The sequence below is a fragment of the Rattus norvegicus genome, chromosome Y (assembly GCF_021556685.1).
Source record: "Rattus norvegicus strain SHRSP/BbbUtx chromosome Y, alternate assembly SHRSP_T2T, whole genome shotgun sequence".
In the NCBI taxonomy this organism is placed as follows: Eukaryota; Metazoa; Chordata; class Mammalia; order Rodentia; family Muridae; genus Rattus; species Rattus norvegicus.
The window spans coordinates 53,629,002-53,650,213 of NC_141555.1; the positions used below are offsets into that span (position 1 = coordinate 53,629,002).

Below are 21,212 nucleotides of genomic sequence, written 5' to 3' on the forward strand. Positions count from 1 at the left end.
ATTCAGAGCATGTATCCACTAATGAAGCAGAGAGACGTCTCTAGTTTTAGAGAGATGAATATGTAAAGGTTTCTACTGTGTCACAGGAGACACTCTTGGAAATGGCACCTCCAAATCTGGTCAATGTAAGGAAATCGTTTAGCAGGTAGGCTATGGCAATTCTCAGTGACATCATCATTAAGCCCACCATGTAAAATCTCTTGTATCCTGGAAAGCCCTAACTTCTTCTGTGATGTCACAAGTGTTGTGCTGACAGCAACAGACACTTGGATATTCCTTCAGTACCTCCAGGGTTTCATAATTGGCCTTCAATTCAGAATAAAGAACCAATTGGGAGTGTATTTGTATAAAAAAATAAAAAAAAATACTTGGCCCAGAGGAAAGCTCAGTGAGCCCTGTTTATGGGTTGACTTGGTTTGCTGAAGAGATAGCCTTTATCTTTATCTTATCATAAGGGAATCAGGAACTGAGGGCTTCCCAGAAGCATCTGGACATCCCTTCTTGTTATGTTTCCTTGATGTCAGAGAGTTTATATCATTCATTTCTTTATTCCAAAATCCAGGTGTTGGAAAGGGCCCAGTTGTTCTGTGACAGCTCATGGCTTTTATAATTTTTTCCCAGAAGAGAAAGGTCCTAAGGAAGAAGGGAAAGACAAGTATTGTGTCCTCAGCTCAGAGTACAGTCCTCCTTAATTTGGATTCCTATAGTGAAGTTTGGGTCTGACACTGATAACTGGGAGAGAGAAGTGCTTCTATTTGAGATTTCATCATCTCAGTTTTTCCACTAGTATTTCTCTGACTACCATTCCCTGACAGTTACCATTTAGATTTCTGAGTCAATAGGTATGATTAGCTGGCAGTTAACTTTTCTTTTTTTCTGTCATTTTTTTTTTATTTTTTAAGCAATTTTTATTACTTTTCCTAATTGGATATTTTTATATTTACATTTCAAATGTTATTTTTTATCCCAGTTTCCTGTCCATGAGATCCCTAAACAGTCCCACTAACCTTCTTCTATAACCCCCCTTACTGTACCTTGACATTCCCTTGAGTTGGGAGGCAAACCTAGGGAGGAGCAAGGGCTTCTCCTTCCATTGGGGCTCTACAAGACCATACTCTGTTACCTATTCAGTTGGAGCCATAGTCTGTCTATGCCCAGTCTTTGAATATTGGTTTAGTACCAGAAATCTCTACTTAGTTGAATTGTTGTTCTTATGGGGTTGAAAGTCCATTCAGTTGTAATCCTTTCTTATCATCTTAAAACAAGAGGTCCATTTTCAGTTCTCTGGTTTGTCACTAACATTCACTTCTGTATTTGACATGCTCTAGCTGGTTCTCTCATGAATGATCTATATCCAGTTCCTGGCAGTATGATCTTCTTAGCTTCAATCATCCTATCTAGTTTTGGTGCCTGGTATATCTATATATCTATATCAATCTATATCTATCTATCTCTATCTCTATCTCTATCTCTATATCCTTATCTATATCTATATCATCTATATCTATACCTAAAATATATATCTATATCATCTATATCTATAACTATATCTATATCATCTATATCTATAACTATATCTATACCTATTTCTATATCTATCTATACCTATATCTATATCTATCTATCTATCATATATATACTTTATATATACTTTTAAACTTATATATACTTTTGGTGGCTCCTACAACTACGATTTTTGATGGAATATTTACATGGATTGTGCCTAACTAGGTCAAGAATATATGATCCACAAATGACAATGCCAAATAGACTCCCTCCTGTTCTCATAACATACTGAAGTTGAGGTTTCACTGGACCTCAAGCCATTCCTCTTGCTGCCCATCACCCAGAAACTAATGTTTGGCCTGAAGGAAGAATCATCGTAAAACATCCAAAATCATCAAGTCTTTCCCTGGACAAACAGGAAGGTTGGTATTAGAGAAAAGATATATAATAGAACTACAAAACCAAATTCTATAGTCCATACTGTCCTTTGCTTAACTGATGTCTGGTAATTTATAGATTAAAATAAGGATTGGGGAGTTGATCATTTGAAGAAGGTACACTATATTTCCACTCTTATATTCACTCTATAAGTGGGCCCCATTTGTTGACAAATTCATTGCAAAAATGGAATTGGAAAAATGAAATTTTTAAATACACATGCAGGAACATAAATGATGCCCACGGTCCATGAATTTCCAGTCACAAAATGTAGCACAATATTCATTCAATTAATTCTGTAGGGAAAATATTGGCAACTAGGAAACAGATTAAATCTAGGGAATTGAAATTTATGTCAGAAGGTTGGAAATTGGAGTAAATTAAATCTCGAGTAGAATCTCCTTCCTTCCTTGTTCCTAGATCTTTTCTACCCATGACAAACCCCTGAATAACTTTCTTCATTCAGAGCATGTGATCACTAATGAAGAAGAGAGAAGTCTCCAGCTTTAGAGAGATGTAGCATGTAAAGATTTCTACTGTGTCACAGGAAACACTCCTGGAGAGGGCACTTCCAAATCTGGTCAATGTAAGGAAAGCTGTTCAGCAGGTAGGCCATGGAACTTCTCAGTGACATCATCATTAGGCCCTCCATGAAAAATCTCTTGCATCCTGGAGAACACTAGCTTCCTCTGTGACATCACAAGGTTTATCTTGACAGCAACTACCTCTCAGATATTCCTTCTATATATCTATGGTTTACTATTTGGCCTCTAATTAGGAGTAAAGAGCCATTTGGAAGGGAGAACAGATAGGATGAAGAGATCAGAGATGGGGAGAAGTAAGCTGGCCTTCTGTCTTGATATAAAATAAAAGAAGAAATATGTGGTTCTTGGGAAAATACCCTGGGAAGATGACTATAGTTATTTTGTTCTCTAGGTGCGCCGAGCTCTTGGAGAAGTTGCTGAACATCCTAAAGACTTTTGGGCAGATGGTAAAGTTTCTAGATACCCCTTTTTAGATTTCAATTGTCCTGGGGATTGTATGGCTGGTGGTCAATGTATTCCAGGAAGAGTACTAGAGCCAGATTGATTTTTAGATGCATGGGCTAATGGCATAAGGTCCAAATGATTTTTTTTTGATGTGGACATTCCGTCAGACCTTTGGAAAAGTAAAAGGGTTTTGTGTTTTTGAAGTCTAATTTGGACAATAACAAATCACTTTGAGCATCTTTGGAGGACATGAGATGTCCAGCATTCCCTTGAAAGGATTGGTAACTTTCCACATTTCCTTCGTCATTTTTTGAAAATTCCACGGCCCTTTGGACAGATGGAGAATGTGTGGGACTCACCTGAGGAGTAGTTGTAGCTTTTGGTGTCTCTTTTGCAGAAGAAGATAGCACAAGATTTCTTTTGGCAGAAGGGGGAAGGTTGAAACTGTCTTCCTTAGAGGAGAAATTTTTCAAGACTCCATCAGAAGGAACAAACCTTAAACCACTGTTTCTAGAAACTGGATGCCTGTGGTCCATTTTGGTAGAGGGAGAATATCGAGTATTTCTGCCCAGAGTGGACATGTGAAAGAAATCTATTTGGGTAGATGGGGATAGTTGTAAAGCATGCTGTTCAGATGCAGTAGATCCTAAGACATCCTTCTCAGATGAGGAAGGTCTTAATGTACCTTGTACATGTTTAGAAATCCTGACTGACATCAAAATGGGGTGTAGGTATTAGAGCTACCTCTGAAGATGAGACCTCTCCTGCAGCATCATGGACATATGTGAGAGGGCTGAGAGCCTCATGAGCAGATAAGGATGTTTCTACATATTGTTGACTAATTGAGGAAGTTCCAAGAAATATTTCTTTTGCTAGAGAAGAGGAAACAGACTTTCGTATAGAAGAGTCAGTTTCCCTAGCCTGCTTGACAGGCAAAACAGGTTCCAAGGCCCCTTCAGAAGGTAAGGAAAAGTGCAGAGCCATTGAAGTATTTTACAAATGTTCTGGGTCCGCTTGTGGGTATAAAGAAGGACAGGCAACCCTTTCTGCATATTTGGAAGAGTGTGTAGCATCTTCTGTAGTTGGGGAAGATGGCTAATCTTGAGGAGATAAGGAAGTTCTATAGACTCCTGTGAAGTTTGCGGAGGTCATATGCATTCTTTTGCACTAATGGAATCCAAGGAATCCCTTTCCTCAGATTTCGGGGATGCTACAGACTCTGGTGTTTGCATATCATGTTCCCCTACTCCTGGTTCACATATGATTCGACCCATAATCTTCTCTACAGATGGAATATGTCCTAGAACATCTTTTGCACATGTGTCCAATCCACAAGCCAATCCTAAAGATGTGGCTGTGGGTAGAACTCTTTTGTAGATGATTCTTGTCTCACAGAATCTTTATGAGATAGAGTACTACTCAGAGAATACTGCTCAGTTTTGGAAATTCTAGCATCTCTGATTTATATGTGGAAAATTTTGGAACCTCTCCGTTCAGGACAAAATGACCTAGAGTCCCCTGAGGATGTAGGAGATGTTTTATCTTCTCTGCACATTGTATAAATATGGAGCCTGCATGGCTCATTGACTGTGTGTTGTGATAAACCTGGCTCTTTTGAGCCTAATGACAAGTCCCGTGGGTCCTTTTCAGTGGTAGAAGATATTTGAATAATTCTCTGTTGTATAGGGACATTTGCAGTACAAGGGGAAATGGTGAGGGTGCTAGAACATATTTTTTTATGTTCGGAAGGCGTAAGAGTTCCTTGGGTGGACTCAGAATTTTCTAACACATCTTACATGTGTTTGGAATTCTCAAGAGCCCCTTCTGAAACTGGCAGTGGTCCTTGAAATAATGGTGTAAATGCAGAAAATTTTGTCTCTGCTTGGGCTGGTATGTGTGTTATGAGGTTCACTTGGGGATTTTGTCCCCCTTGGACCATAAGTGATTATTTAAGCCCATTTTTAATAGTATAGGACATTGAAGGTCCTCTTGGTTTAATAGGGTACTTCTGAAATTCCCTTTGTCAGCAGAATCAGGTTTCAAACTCATTTTACCCGAAGCAGATTGCATAAGGCACTTGGTGGAGATGGGAGGCATCTTTGTCTGTCTTTGTGAGTGGACATGGCTCTGATCCCTGCTTTGGCAGCTGGCCAAGGTAGTAAAGTCTCATGGAGAGACAGGACAGGATTTAATCCATTTGTGGAATATGAGAAATCACAGAGATAACCTTTAAGAGAAGAACTTTTGCAGCCCTCTTTGTCTGATGGGATTTGCTGTACTCCCCTTGAACAGAAGGGTCTTTTCCAATACACTTTGGAGGAGAATTGGAAAGACTGGAGACCTGTAGGATAGGGAATGAACATTTGAATCTCCTTTGGAAACTCTGTGGGACAGAAAGCTGATCACCCAGAAGAGTGGGCAATACTGAGACCACAGGGAAGGAGAGATTGCCACTTCTGATCACCGGTGCACACATTCCTAGCCCAAGAGGAAACTGCAGAGTGCCTCTGGACACATGAATATAGGAGTAGTCAAGCTTCAGGAACCATGCAGTACAAACTGCTCCTGGATCTGAACTGGTCCTAACATTATTCTACACCCTAATCTCATGTGGGTTGAGGAAGTCTTAGATTGTCAGAGGGGCAGAAACCCCTGAGAACTCTGCTCACAGTACTGACTCAAGAAAAAAACACCTAGCTCCATCTGGGCCTCCTGTTAATAGGGACCTAGGGGCAGTAGGGGCAGAACATTTTTGGTTGCAGCCTTCATGGAAATCTGCAAGTCAGCCCAACGAGTGACTTCAGGCCTGAGACAAGAGGTGAATCAAACTTTTCTGCTTGAAGTGAGCTGAGTGGTGGTCTCAGGACACACAAAGGCAGAACTGCCCTGGGACCAGTCAGTTCCAGTTTCTTGCAGGCTCCTGAACTTCTGTGGTCCTGGCCCAGAGCTCCCTGATTCTAGATGCTGTGGGAGAGAGAGCTGATCACCCAGGAGTGTGGGCAATACCAAGCGTACAAGGAACAGAGACTGCCACTTCTGCCCACCATTGCCCACACCTCTAGCCCAAGACAAAACTGCCTAGTGCTTCTGGACACAGGAATATAGGAGGAGTAAATCTAAAGGAGCACCATGTTCCAGACTGTGCCTGGATCTGAACTGAACTGTTCAAACAAGCTCCTTGTACCAAAATCCTGAGTGTGGGGGAACTAGACCTTCAGAGAAGCAGACACTCCTGGGAAACCAGAGAGGACTACACTCTGCCAAGATTCCTGACTCAAGAGGAAAACATTTTGTGCCATCAGTGTCCCCACCCTACAGTGGGACCTAGGAGAAGTATGGGAACTTCCTTCTCATTCCCGCCCACAGGGAAAGATGAAAGGGAGTGGACAGGAGCAACTACATGCCTGAGAACAGAATACTTTGTTCCCATAACTGGGTAAAACAAAACAGGAAAACAGGTCTACAGCAATCCTGACACACAAGCCTACTGGGCGGTCAACCACCAACAGAAAGACCAAGAGAAGCTAGCTACAGAGACAACCTGATGGCTAGTCAGGAACACAAGCAACAGAAATCAAGACTACTTAGGCACAACAGAACCCAATTCTCCCATCAAAACAAACAGTGTATATCTAAACAAAAGCAAGATCTAGATTTAAATTCACATTTTATCATGACGGGGGAATGTGTTAAGAAGGTCATAAATAACTCCTTTAAGAATACAAAGGACAATAGAAAATACAGAAGTAAACAAGTAGAATCCCTGAAAGAGTGAACTCAAAAGTACCTTAAAGAACTACTGGAAAAACTGCAAAACAGGAGAAGGAAATATACAAAACCACCCTGGAGTTAAAAATAGAAATAGACACAATAAAGAAAGCACAAGGAAGACAACTCTGAAAATGGAAAACCTAGGAAAGAGACCAGGAGTCACAGGTGCGAGAATCACCAACAGGATAAAAGAGATTGAAGACATAATCTAAGGAGCACAAGATTCCATAGAAATCATTGACACAACTGTCAAAGATAATTTAAATGGAAAAGCAGCTAGCCCAAAACATAAAGGATATGCGGGGCACAATGTGTAGATCAAACCTAAGCTTAACAGGTATAGAAGAGAGTGAAGACTGTCAACATCAAGGGACAGTAATATGTTCAACAAAATTATAGAAAGAAACTTCCCTAATCTAAAGAAAGAGATGCCCATAAACATACACAAAGCCGACAGAACTCCAAATAGATTGGACCAGAAAAGGAAATCGTCCCATCACATAATACTCAAAACACCAAAATCGAAAAACAAATAAAAATATTAAGAGCAGTAATGGAAGAGGTCAAGTAACATATAAAGACAGACCTATCAGAATTAAAACAGAATTCTCAGCAGATACTACGAAAGCCAGAAGATCCTGGACAGATGTCATACAGACACTAAGAGAACAAAAACACCATCCCAGGATACTGTATCCAGCAAAACTCCTAATTAACATAGATGGAGAAACCAAAATATTCCATGACAAAACCAAATTACAGAATATCTTTCTACATATCCAGTCCTGCAAAGGACCCTAACTGGCAAGCCCCAAAACAAGGAGGCAAATAACATCATAGATAAAGCAAGAAATTAATCTTTTCACAACAAATCGAAGAGAAGCACACAATCATTTTCTAACCTGCAATTATGAAAATAACAGAAAGCGACCATCACTATTCTTTAATATCTCTCATCATCAATGGACTCAATTACCCACTAAAAATACACAGATTGACACACTGGATATGTATTGAGGACACAGCTTGTTGCACTACAGGAAACACACTTCAGAGACAAAGACAGACACTACATCAGAGGAAAAGACTGGAAAAAAACTTTCCAAAGAAATGGTCTGAAGAAGCAAGCTGGAGTATCCATTCTAATATCATACAAAATCAACTTTCAACCGAAAGTCCTTCAAAAGCATAAGGAAGGACACTTCATATTTATCAAAGGAAAAATCCACCGAGATGTACTCGAAATCATAAATATCTATGCTGCAAATACAAGGGCACCTATATACAAAGAAGAAACCTTACTAAATTCAAAGAACATATGGCACCGCAAATAATAAGAGTATGAGATTTCAACACCCCATTCTCACCACTGGACAGATCACGGAAAGAGAAATTAAACAGATACATAGAGAGACTAACAGAAGGTATAAATCAAATGGACTTAACAGATATTTAGAGAACATTCTATCCAAAACAAAAGGAAATACATTAATCTCACCACCTCATGGCCCTTTCTCCAACACTGATCATATAATCAGTCAAAAAGCAGGCCTCAAAGGATACAGAAATATAGCAATAATTCCATGCACTCTACCAGACTTCCATGGGCTAAGGCTGTTCTTCAAAAACAATCAGGAAAGAACACCAACATATACATGGAAGTTGAATAATGCACTACTCAATGAAAATGTGGTCAAGGAAACATTAAAGGAAGAAATTAAAGACTTCTTATAATTCAATGAAAATGAAGGTACAATACACCCAAACTCTTGGGACACAATGAAAGCTGTTCTAAGAGGAAAACCCATAGCTCTGAGTGCCTACAGAAAGAAACAGGAGAGAGGATACATCAGCAGCTTGACAGCACACCTAAAACCTCTAGATTAAAAAGAAGCAAATACACCCAGGATGAGTAGAAGTCAGGAAATAATCAAACACAGAGCTGATATCAACCAAGTAGAAAAAAAGGGACTATACAAAGAATCAACAGAACCAATACCTGGCTCTCTGAGAAAATCAACAGTATATATTAACCCACAGCCAGACTAAACAGAGGATACAGAGAGTGTCCAAATTAACAAAATCAAATATTAAAAAGGGAGACTTAACAGCAGTATCAGAGGAAATTTAAAAAAAAATCAATCTACTACAAAAGCCTATGTTCAACAAAACTTGAAAATATGGAGAAAAAGAACAATTTCCTAGACAAATACTAGGTACCAAAGCTAAATCAGGAAAAGATAAACCATTTGAACAACTCATAACTCCCAAAGGAATACAAGCAATCATCAAAACTCTCCCAACCAAAAAGAGTCCAGGATCAGATAGGTTTAATGCAGAAATCCATCCAAAATTCACTGAAATTTTCATAACAATACTGTGCAAAGTATTCCATAAAATTGAAAAGATGTAGTACTACCGAATTGCTTTCATGAAGCCACAATTGCTGTAATAACTAAAACACAGAAAGACCAAACAAAGAAAGAGAACATCAGACTAATTTCTCTTACCAATATCGACACAAAAATACTCAAAGAAATTCTTGCAAACCTAATCCTACATCACATTAAACAATAATACACTATGATTAAGAAGGATTCATTCCAGACTTGCAGGGATGTTTTAATACAGAAAACCAACAATCTAATCCATTGCATAAAGAAACTCAAATATGAAAATCTTTCATTAGATGCTGAGAAAGATTTTGACAAAATTCAACATCCCTTGATGATAAAAGTCCTGGAAAGGACAGATATTTAAGGCCCATACCTAAATATATACAGCAAATACATAGCTAACATTAAACTAAGTGGAGAGAAATTTAAAGCAATCACACTGAAATCAGGGACTAGACAAGGCTGCCCACTCTCTCACAACTTATTCAATACAGTTCTAGACGTCTTAGCCAGAGCAAGCAGACACTAAAGTAGGTCAAAGGGATTAAGTTTGGAAAGGAAGAAGTCAAAATAGCACTCTTTGCAGATGATATGATAGTATACTTAGTGACCTCAAAAGTTCCACAAGAGAATTACTAAGCCTGATAAACAATTTCAGCAAAGGGCCTGGGGATAAAAATAACTCTGCACAAAAGCTAAACAAGCGGAGAAAAAAAAACTAGGGATATGACACCCTTCAAAATAGCCTCAAATAATATAAAATATCTCAGGGTGACTTTATCCAAGCAAGTAAAAGATATAAGCACATGAGCAGAACATCATGTCTCCGAAGAAAGTGAAAAAGATTTCAGAAAATGGAAAGATCTCCAATGCTCATGGACTGGCAGGATTAATATAGTAAAAATGGCAATTATACCAAAAGCAACCTACAGATTCATTCCAATCCCCATCAAAATTTCAGTCCAATTCTTCATGGAGTTAGACAGAACAATTCATAAATTCTTCTGGAAAAAAAAACCAGGATAGCTAAAACTGTCCTCAACAATAAAAGGACTTCCCTGGTAATCACTATCCCTGAACTCAAGGAGTATTACAGAGCAATAGTGATAAAAACCATATGGCTTTAAGACAGAGTCAGGCATATAAACCAGTGGAATAGAATTGAAGACCCAGAAATGAACCCATGGTCACTTAACTTTTGAGAATGGAGCCAAATCCATCCAATGGAAAAAAAGATAGCATTTTCTGCAAATGGTGTTGGTTCAACTGGAGGTCAGCATGTAGAAGAAAGCAAATTGATCCATACTTACTGCCCTGTAGAAACCTTTAGTCCAACTAGATCAAGGACCTCCACATCAAACCAGATACACTCAAACTAAGGGAAGAAAATTGGGTAAGTATCTCAAACACATGGGCACTGGAGAAAATTTCCTGAATAAAACAAAAATGGCTCATGCTCTAAGATCAAGAATTGACAAATGTGATCACATAAAATTGCAAAGCTTCTGTATGGCATAGGACATTGTTGTTAGGACAAAATGGCAACCAACAGATTGGAAAAAGATCTTTACCAATCCTATAACAGATAGAGAGTGTATATCCAAAATATTCAAAGAACACATGAAGTTAGCCGGCAGGGAGACAAAGAACCCTATTGAAAAATGGGGTTCAGAGCAAAACAAAGAATTCACTTCTGAAGAATATCGATTGGCAGGGAAATACCTAAAGAAATGTTCAACATCTTTAGTCATAAGGTAAATGCAAATCAAAACAACCCTGATATTTCACCTCGCACCAGTCAGAATGGCTTAGATCAAAAACTCAGCTGATAGCAAACCCTGGCGAGGATGTGGAAAAAGAGGAACACCCCCCATTTTTGGTGGGATTGGAGACTGGAACAACAATTCTGGAAATCAGTCTGGAGGTTCCTCAGAAAATTGGACATTGATTTATCTGAAGGCCCAACTACACCTCTCTTTGGCATATATCCAAAGATGCCCCAACATGTATCAAAGACACGTGCTCCACTATGTTCATAGCAGCCTTATTTATAATAGGAGAAGCTGGAAAGAACCTAGATGCTTATCAACAGAAGAATGGATACAGGAAATATGGCACATGTTCACAATGGAGTGTCATTAAGAGATACCAACTAAATAACGATGGAGAAACTTTACTGGCTCTTTATCTGATGTATGGATCATATCTATAAGACACAAAATATCTTATTCATCAGAAATAAAGTAATGCAATTAAATATGCAATATGGTTGATTAAATGCTTAAAATAATGGCACAGTAATTATCAAAAATTATATGAAAATTACTAAACCCACAAATTGTTGATGAAGTACAAATACAAATGACAGTGTTTGTATAGTGTTGCTGGAACAAAGAACCCTGGTATATGTTTGTTGGATCTAAAATTCAATATAGCTACTAAAGAAATTAATATAAAACTGAAAACTGAAATTATTTGTGATTCAATAGTAACACTGAAGGAATATGTACCTTGAGGAATATGTCTATTCCAGGTATAACTCCATGACTGTATTTACCTTCTCACTGTTCAAAATATCCATGTTACAAAATTGGAAAAATAATTTATATAGGCACCAGACCTTTTTTTTAACCATCAAAAGAGCAAAATTCTATCATTGGCATGGATATTGATGAAACTAGATATCATTGTGCCAGTTGAAAATCCAGAAATATGAAGACAATTATATAAATTTTATGAAAATGGCCAACTGCTGTTTGTTTGACTTTGAAGCCTCTACTATTGAAGGAAAGTCAGATGTCATGTAAACACGGTCACATTTTCCCCATGGCTCACATGCCCATAGAGAGGATCCTACTATTCCTGTTTTGCTAAATGGCCATGTTGTTATACTGCCTTCCAATACTAACTGTTTTTATCCATACATTACTACTTTTAATGATCTGTGGTCAGAGAAATGTATAGGTGTACTGTGCAGTAATTACTGTAGATCTGTGTAACTTATATAAGTGCTAAGACCATGAGAAGAAGAAAGCTGAGCATAAGGATGGGGAAACAGCAGAAAAGGAGAAGGCAAAATTGGGGAGTGAGAGGATTCAACCGTGACATCTATAGATGAAACAGTTGTTGGACCAATGGACTCACTGCGTCTACAGTCGTATGCACAAGTCCTGTACACAGTTAAGACAATGAATTAGGGAAGATCCCAACAGGCAGTAATCAGTGAACCAATAGATTATAAAGAAAATAAAACAGGAAAATATAAAGAACATGAAGCTGGAAATGGAATGAATCCAGAGAGAGTAGAACCAAGTTAAGGATCGGTGTGATCAAGGTACATTGTATTCGTGTGTGAAGAATAAATAAAATTCTAAAATAAGGAAAAAGTTCTGAAAATATATTAAGGATTTTTATATCCTATGGAAGTCATTTTTTCCCAAAAATAGAATGGAGAATCCTAACTTTTTGTAAGTTTCAGAATATTCAGTGAAAAAATGTAGTTACATTAGTTCAGTGCATGCTGTCTGTATTATGGAAATATCAAACTGAGACTCATTAATCTGTACAGTTAACTTATATCACCTGTTCAAATAAAATAAAATAAAACACTGTGTAATGATCCACCAAAACCAAACTGCACACTAGAGATTGAAATGCAAACCTAAAAATGCCCTGTTCTTAACCTCAACAATTTTACTCTTTGAATCTCCAAATACTTATGAATATAAAAGTTCTAACCTGATAATCAGCATATATTATGGTGTCTCTGTGACTTATATAGTAAGACTTTTAGAGTTGCACATTGCCATCAATTATGTCATTCACTTTTAAAATCCTAGGACAACAAGATCTAAAATTCATGGGCTTTGGTCCTGACAGCCAGGGAGTGCACTCTGTACATGATCACTTTATATTAATTAGCTAAACTCTGAAAGGCAATTTGCTGCCTCACATAATTAAATTGATTCATTGCTATGTTTATGGTAAGGGTTTCATGTGTATATATATATATATATATATATATATATATATATATATATACATATATACACATATACACACATATATATACATATATACATATACATATATATACATATATATATATATGTATATATATGTATATATATATATATATATATATATATTTCTCAGGACAAATTTGCTTTCTCTTGTAATGGATAGTGGGCTACTGATGAGCTTAAACCTCTTCCTTCCAAACATAGCACTTACAATAGATTATTTTCCACTCTCGATCCTAGACACAATAAAGATAGGAAAAACACTGAATATAGTATGGGCTTTGTTCTCTGTCCCAAAAGATCGTTTTTGACTTCTTCATCATATTCACCACCACAACCAACACCACCACCAACACCACCACCCCCTCCACCACCATCATCAACATCAACATCATCATCTTCATCTAATTTACATGAAATTGAATTTGGAATCTTGTTACACCAAAGGATGAAATGAGAAGTATTTTGCTTGAAGAAGAGATGTTGATTAACACTAACTTCTGTACAGTCATTTTAATGTTATAAAGACATTATCAAGGTTTCTTCAGATGATTGATTGAAATGCTAGCGTGCTGTACATCAGGGTTTGAAATTCCTGTTGAGAGAGAATGATCTTTTACAGCAAGGCCTTCATTATCAAACTTTACTTTAACCAACGAAGTGAAATTGTCCCAGAAATAAAATAGTGCCTCTCCAGAAACAGCTTTTATCCACTGATACACATCTACTTCTATTTCTTATTTGTCATGCTGATGTGGGCTTAGGATACAATATATTCTGAATTATTAATGGTATTTTAGTATTATTTGGGTTAATTGTGAAAATTTCAAAGGATCATACCTCTTCCTTGATTGTATCCCATACATTTAATTTGATCTTGAAGAGTTGCATGAAAACTGAAGTATCGAAAATGTATATCTTCCCATTGAAAATTTCTAACATCCATCATGTGAAACTCCCACTGGACTTCCGTGGATTAATATCTCTGAAAGCATTTAAAGAATTTCCTATTGCAATATTGCAACTCTACAGAAGCTTCACTCCCATAGTTGTAGTTCCAGATTGGCTGTAAACAAATAATTTTCCTTGCCTTGGAAAGGATTTAAAATATTTTTATTAACTTTTAATATAAAATTTGTTAAGCCTTTGAGAAAAGTGGGCAGACAGGCACTAGAAAGTATGTTTTTTAAAATTCTTTTCTTAAAATTTGACTTTTTCATGCAATGTATTTGAATTATGATTTCCCTTTCCTCTATTCCCTCCTTCTTCTATTCCTCTCCAGTCATCTATATCTACATTCTTCTGACTCTCACTAGAAAACAAACAGTCATCTAAGGGATAAAAATAAAATGAAAGTTCATGAATTTGAATAGAACAAAACAACAGATAGAAAAGAGCCAATGCAGGCTACAAGAATCTGATACAGACACAGAGACACAGACTTCCATTCACACAATCAGGTATTTCATGGAAACAGAAAACCAGGAAAAAATATATACACAAAACATACCGAGTAAAAATTAATAGATAAATAAATAAATAAATAAATAACAAAAGGAAAAAGACATTCCGAATAAAAACTCCTGTCATATTATGAGACAAGGATCCCCCAAAGATGTTGTTCAGTTCCCTTATTTCTTTATACGAATTCTACCCTTAAAATTAGTTTGGTTACCCAGTGAGATTCCCTTGGAGAAAACTAAGTTTTCATTTTCAAATGATTATCCACCGGAGATAACTTCCAGTGTAGAGATAAGGTGATATGCAGGGCTTGGCCTCTTTCAAGGGCTAATTAATAGGTAAGGAAATCTGTGAGGTGCTGTCTTCTGACCTTGATACAGTTGTGGCACTCAGGAACTCAGAATACTTACATCTATCTGAACAGACCCTATATAATATTGACCCTGCCTATTCAAAGGAACTAAGCGAAGTGTTGGAGAATAGAAAATGATGTAGCCACTGGTGTCTTACCAGTTGTTAAGTGTATAGCTTCATGGTCTTTTTCACAGAAGTGACTCAGGTTAAATCCAGGGGGTCATGAAAGAAAAATAAAAGATATGCATGTGCTGAGGGGATTTGGTCTAAAGAGGATATGTTGGTTGGGGAAGATAAGATATTGGGAGTGTAGTGGGCTTCCATACATGTGTTGTGCATGTATGGAATTGTCAAAGAATAACTTGCTTTCTTAAAACTTCCAAATGTAACCACTAAGATCGGTTTGGCAGATATTCTTTCAAATCAGATCTATTTGTTTTTAAAATTGGATCTCATTGTGTAGCTCAAAATGACCTAGAACTCCCAGTGTTCTGTCTACTGCCTCCCATGCTCTTGTATCAGGTTTACTCTACATTGACAAAATTATAGAATATATGTTAATCTTCTGTTTATAAAGTTTAATTACATAATGCAATATTATCTCATTTGTTTTTCATTTAACAATATATCTTGAATACATGTGCATGAGGAATTTCTTCATGGAATATCATGCATTTAATAAATGGTAGATTACTCATTTGTTTAAATAATAACCTAATTGTGGCATTCAGATTATTTTCATTTTCATTAAGTAAAGTTCGCTACAGAAAATCAGCATGGACACTGACTTTGGCACTGTACTCAGTGGTGATTATTTACAATATATTTTGTTTAAATTACAAAACACATTGTTGGAATGATCTCAATGCTGTAAAGTAATGAAATACTTGTATAAATACTGCCAAATTTCCATCTCTGAAGACTATAATAAATTCATAATGCTATCAATTTTTTGTGAAAGAACCCATAGTGTACCATTCAAAATTAAATGATACATATATTTTAAAACGGTATCAGTCTCTGATTTCTGTCAGTTGTTGGATTAGGGGAAGGATTGATGAAGTTGAAGTGGGGGGCAACCTCTATAGGAAGACCAGCAGTCTCAACTATTCTGGACTGTTGATATCTCCCAGACGCTGAGCCAACAACCAGGCAGCATACACTATCTGATCTGATGCCCTGACGCATGTATAGCTGACGACTGCCTGGTCTGACCTAAACCTTGAGAGTTTTGAGGCCCCAGGGATTATGGGGCCTGGCAGGATCTGGGGAACATCGTCTTGGAGTCAGGGAAGGAAGAGGTGGAATGAGATGAGTAACTGTGTGAGGGGACAAGGAGATTGTACAATGGAAGGAATGTATTTAAATAATTTATAAAATAGTTTTACTCATAAATTCAAATGTTAGATTTTTTTAACATCCACATTGCAATTCAATAGTGAAGTTTAACATTTTATCCTTACTGAACTGTGTAAGCTTTAATCCTTAATTTACTCTTCATACTATTTGCGAATTTTCTTCTTTCTTATTATATTGTAGCAATTGTGTTTGCATATGTAGAATGCTTACTATTCATAATATGTGCAGAAAATACATTCATGAATCTTTTTTATTTGAGTGATCTGTTATGTGTGAATGCGTATGAATAGATTTGTGCACATGGACACAGGCACCTGGGGAGACCAGGAGATGTCAGATCCCCTGGAGCTGCTGTTACAGCTGGTTGCAAGTGGCTTCGTGGATGTTGGAAAATGAATGTGTTTGCTCTTATGAGTATAAGTGCTCTTAACCACTAAGCTAATATTACAATACTTATTCCATAATAAAATCAACCTATTTATCATTTTCTCATGTATTTCTGGTGTCTTTGTATTTGAGACATCTTGGCACATTCTAGGTGTTGAGACTACACTCAGCCATCATTTTTTCCAGTTTTCTTTCCTTTATCATCGTAAGATGTGTTTGATTAAATATGTTAATATTATACTGTAGATCTTTCAAATTTTTCTTATAGAACCTTGGATAAGTGTCTGTTTCTGTCCTCTGCACAATCGATCTCATGTGTTTTTGCTTTCATATAGAATGAAGTAAAAGCCTGTTAGTTTTCCTTTGAATAGTTAGTGTACTAAGAAAATGTGTTTAATTTCCTATTTTAAGACCAATACAATATATTATTTATTTAAAATGTTCCTATAGTTTTGTTTTTTTTCTTTTTCTTATTATTATTGTTCTCATTAGTCTCATTATTAATATTCTGTGTAGCCTTTTATGTGTGCAGGTGTTGTGGTGAATATTGAAGTCTTCAAAACATATATGTGTAGGTATCAAATTTAGGTTCTTGGTTTTTCAAGGCATGAAATTTTATCTGCTGGGACACCTCACTGGAACACACTATAAAACTTTAAGGTGACATATAGCTCCAGGATGCTTTTATGTAAACAATATTTTCATCATTTTGCTTTTAATAAATATTTTTGGTTATTCTAATATATTTTATTTTCCATTTATACTTGGTAACCCAAGTATGCTTATTTTAATATTTAATTAATAATTTAATCATGATTATTATGCAATTGAAACCTAGCTAATATGATATAATCTTATATACAATTGAATAAATGCAATTATTTACCTAAAGCATGAAGCTTGATACGTAATTTTGTTCATTATTCCTATGTATTTGCATAAAGCAGAGAATATTTCATCGTTATAATCCTGATGCCAATTTTAGAAAGTATGACAGCTACCAACTACATGTGACTTTCAATCACTTAAAAGGTGTTTGGATTATACTATTAAATTATATTTCCCCAACATCAAGTAAATATTTATTTTGCTTCAATTAAAAAACGCTCTATAGCAGGAAAAAGTTTAATTTCCTTTTGTTAGTTTAAGACTAAATTTAACTTTTACATTCTCCTGAGTATCAGAAAGTAACTATTAAAGAGAAAGATGTGCCAGGCACAGGTCTAATTTCTAGTATAGCATGTAATTACAATCACCAGTCTTGTCAGTTTCAAGTGATTGTTCACATCATGCCTGTAAAACACAATGATCAACATCACAGGATAAACATAAGGGCAGTGCAGTGGCAGAAATAGCTTGCTGATAGCCAACAGCTCTCTAATTTTGCTTAAGTCCTGTTCAATGAACATGGATGGTACTGGTAATTTAGCCACATAAATAAGGCTATTGCAGCTGTGACTATGGGGGAGTATATACAGTCCCTTACTTACTTAAGCCAGTATCATACCTAACATCAATCAAAGTCATGTGTCCTTAATTACAGAATTAATTACAGTCTCTGCAACAAAGATCACAGTAAAAATCCCAGCCTTTCAAAATGCAGGATAGAAATTTCAGGTGCAGTCTCAATGCATCTATCTATAAAACGTCACTTGATTCAAGGCTGAGAAACATTACAGAAGAGGGGAAAGAAGATTGTAAGAGACTAAAGTATACTATGAGATGGTGTTCCAAAGTAACACCAGAAATTACACTTATAGCATCTCACTAACATGACTGCCTAAACAACAGCTGAGGAAGAGAGGGAATGGGGAAGAATGGAAGTTTATTTTTCTTTTGCTTTCAATTCCTTCTTCTTCTTCTTCTTCTTCTTCTTCCTCTTCCTCTTCCTCTTCCTCTTCCTCTTCCTCTTCCTCTTCTTCTTCTTCTTCTTCTTCTTCTTCTTCTTCTTCTTCTTCTTCTTCTTCTTCTTCTTCTTCTTCTTCTTCCTCTTCTTCTTCCTCTTATTCTTCCTCTTATTCTTCCTCTTATTCTTCCTCCTCTCCCTCTCTCTCTCTCTCTCTCTCTCTCTCTCTCTCTCTCTCTCTCTCACTCTTTCTCTCTCTCACTGTTGGATATTTCCTGTTTACATTTCGAATGTTATTCCCTTTTCCACGTTTCCAGTCCACAAGCCCCTTAACCCTTCCCCCTACCCTTCTATAAGGGAGTTCACCTCTCCACTCACAGCCTCCCTACACCTCCCCACATTCTCCTACACTGGGGGTACAACATTGTCCAAAAAAAATTGTTTCTCATTCCATTGTTTCTCAACAAGACCATCCTTTGCCACAGGCAGTTGGAACCATGGGTCAGGCCATGTATAGTCTTGCTGTTGGAAATTTGGTCCCTGGAAGCTCTGTTTGGTTGAGATTGTTATTATTAACTTCAATTCTTTCAATCCTTTCCCTAATTCCTCCAACTGGGGTCTGATTTGGTTCAGTGGTTTGCTGATGGCATTTGCCTCTGTATTTGACATAATCTGGCTGTGTCTCTCAGGAGGGATCAATATCCAGTTATCGTCAGCCTGCACTTCTTAGCTTCATACATCTTATCTAGTTTTGGTGACTGTATATGTATGGGTTACATGTGAGCCAGGCTCTGAACGGCAGGTCCTTCAATCTCAGTTATAAACTTTGCCTCCTTATCCCCTCCCATGGGTATTTTGTTTCCCCTTTTAAAGAAGGAGTGAAGCATCTGAATTTTAATCATCCTTCTTGAGTTTCATGTGGTCTGTGTATTGCACGATGGGTAATTCAAGCTTTTTGGATAATATCTACTTACCAATGAATGCATACCAAGTACGTTTTTCTTTGATAGAATAACCTCATGTAGGATGATATTTTCTAGGTTATTCTATTTGCCTATGAATTTCATGAAGTCATTGTTTTGATAGCTGAGTAATAATCTACTGTGTAGATGTACCACATTTTCTGTATCCATTCCTCTCTTGAAGGGCATCTGGGTTCTTTCCAGCTTCTGACTATTTTAAATAAGGCTGCTATGAACATATTCGACTATATTGCACTGTTGTTTATTGGAACATCTTTTGGTTATATGGCAAAGAGAGGTATTACTGGGTACTCAGGTAATGGAATGTCCAATTTTCTGAGGAAACTTCAGATGATTTTCAAAAGGGTTGTACCAGTCTGTAATCCCACCAACAATGGAGGAGTGTTCCTCTTTCTCCACATCCTTGCCAGCATCTACTGTCACCTCAGATTTATATCTTACCCATTCTGACTGGTGTGAGGTGGAATCTCAGATTTGTTTTGATTGAATTTCCCTGATGACTAAGAATGTTGAAAATTTATTTAGGTGTTTTTTGGCCAGTTGAAAACCTTCAGCTGAGAATGTCTTGTAACTCACTCTACCCCATTTTTAATAGGATATTTTTGCTTTCTAGAGTCTAACTTCTTAAGTTCTTTGTATATTTTGGATATTATCCACTGTCAGATATAGGATTGGCAAAAATCTTTTCCAATCCGTTGGTTGCAGTTTTATCCTAATGACAGTGTCTTTTGCCTTACAGAAACTTTGCTGTTTTATGATCTCCTATTTGTCAATTCTTGATCTTAAAGCATAAGTCACTAGTGTTTTACTCAGGAAATGTTCTCCAACGCCCATGTGTCCAAGATTCTTCCCCACCTTTTCTTCCATTAGTTTGAGTGTATCTGGTTTTATGTGTAAGTCCTTGATTAACTTGTACTTAAGCTTTGTACATGGTCATAAAATTGGGATTATTTTCATTCTTCTACATGCTGACTTCCAGTTGAACCAGCACTATTCCTGGAAAATGCTATGTTTCTTCATTTGGATGGTTTTATCTCCTTTGCCAAATATCAAACGATAGGGTGTGTGGGTTCATTACTTGGTCTTCAATTCTATTCTACTGGTCTATCCATCTGTCTCTTTACCAATACCATGCAGTTTTTTTATCACTATTGCTCTGAAATACTGCTTGAGTTCAGGGGTGATGATTCCCCCAGAAGTTCTTTTTTTGTTGAGGATAGTTTTAGCTACATGGCTTTTTTCTTATTCGGAATGAATTTGCAAATTTCTCTTTCTAGCTTTATTAAAGAAGTGAGTAGGAATTTTGATGGAGATTGCATTGAATCTGTACATTGCTTTTGGCAAAATAGTCATCTTTACTAAATTAATCCTGTCAATACATGAGCAAGGAATCTCTTTCTATGTTCTGAGATCTTCCTCAATTCCTTCCTTCAGATACTTGAACTTCTTGTCATAGAGATCATTCATTTGCTTGTTTAAACTAACACCAAGTTATTTTTTATTATTTGGGACTATTGTGGAGTGTGTGATTTCATTATTTTTTCTCAGCGTGTTTATCCATTGAGGAGAGGAAGGATAGTGGTATGTTTGAGGTAATTTTATACCCTGACACTTTGCTGTAGTAATTTATCAGGTTGAGAAATTCTCTGGTGGAACTTTTGGGGTCACTTAAGTATATACAATCATATCATCTGCAAATA

The 21,212-nt window shown here is 36.7% G+C and overlaps 1 long non-coding RNA gene across 1 annotated transcript in view; it reads left to right on the forward strand.

The window, feature by feature from the left end:
* The first annotated feature begins 1,732 nt into the window (after positions 1-1,732).
* The window catches only part of LOC147998032 (uncharacterized), an 89,989-nt gene continuing 70,509 nt past the window's right edge, over positions 1,733-21,212 (forward strand). Inside the window, exons 1-2 of the long non-coding RNA XR_015647453.1 lie at positions 1,733-1,928; positions 2,881-2,935. This is a non-coding gene — a long non-coding RNA (uncharacterized LOC147998032). The remainder of the gene's footprint in view (positions 1,929-2,880; positions 2,936-21,212) is intronic.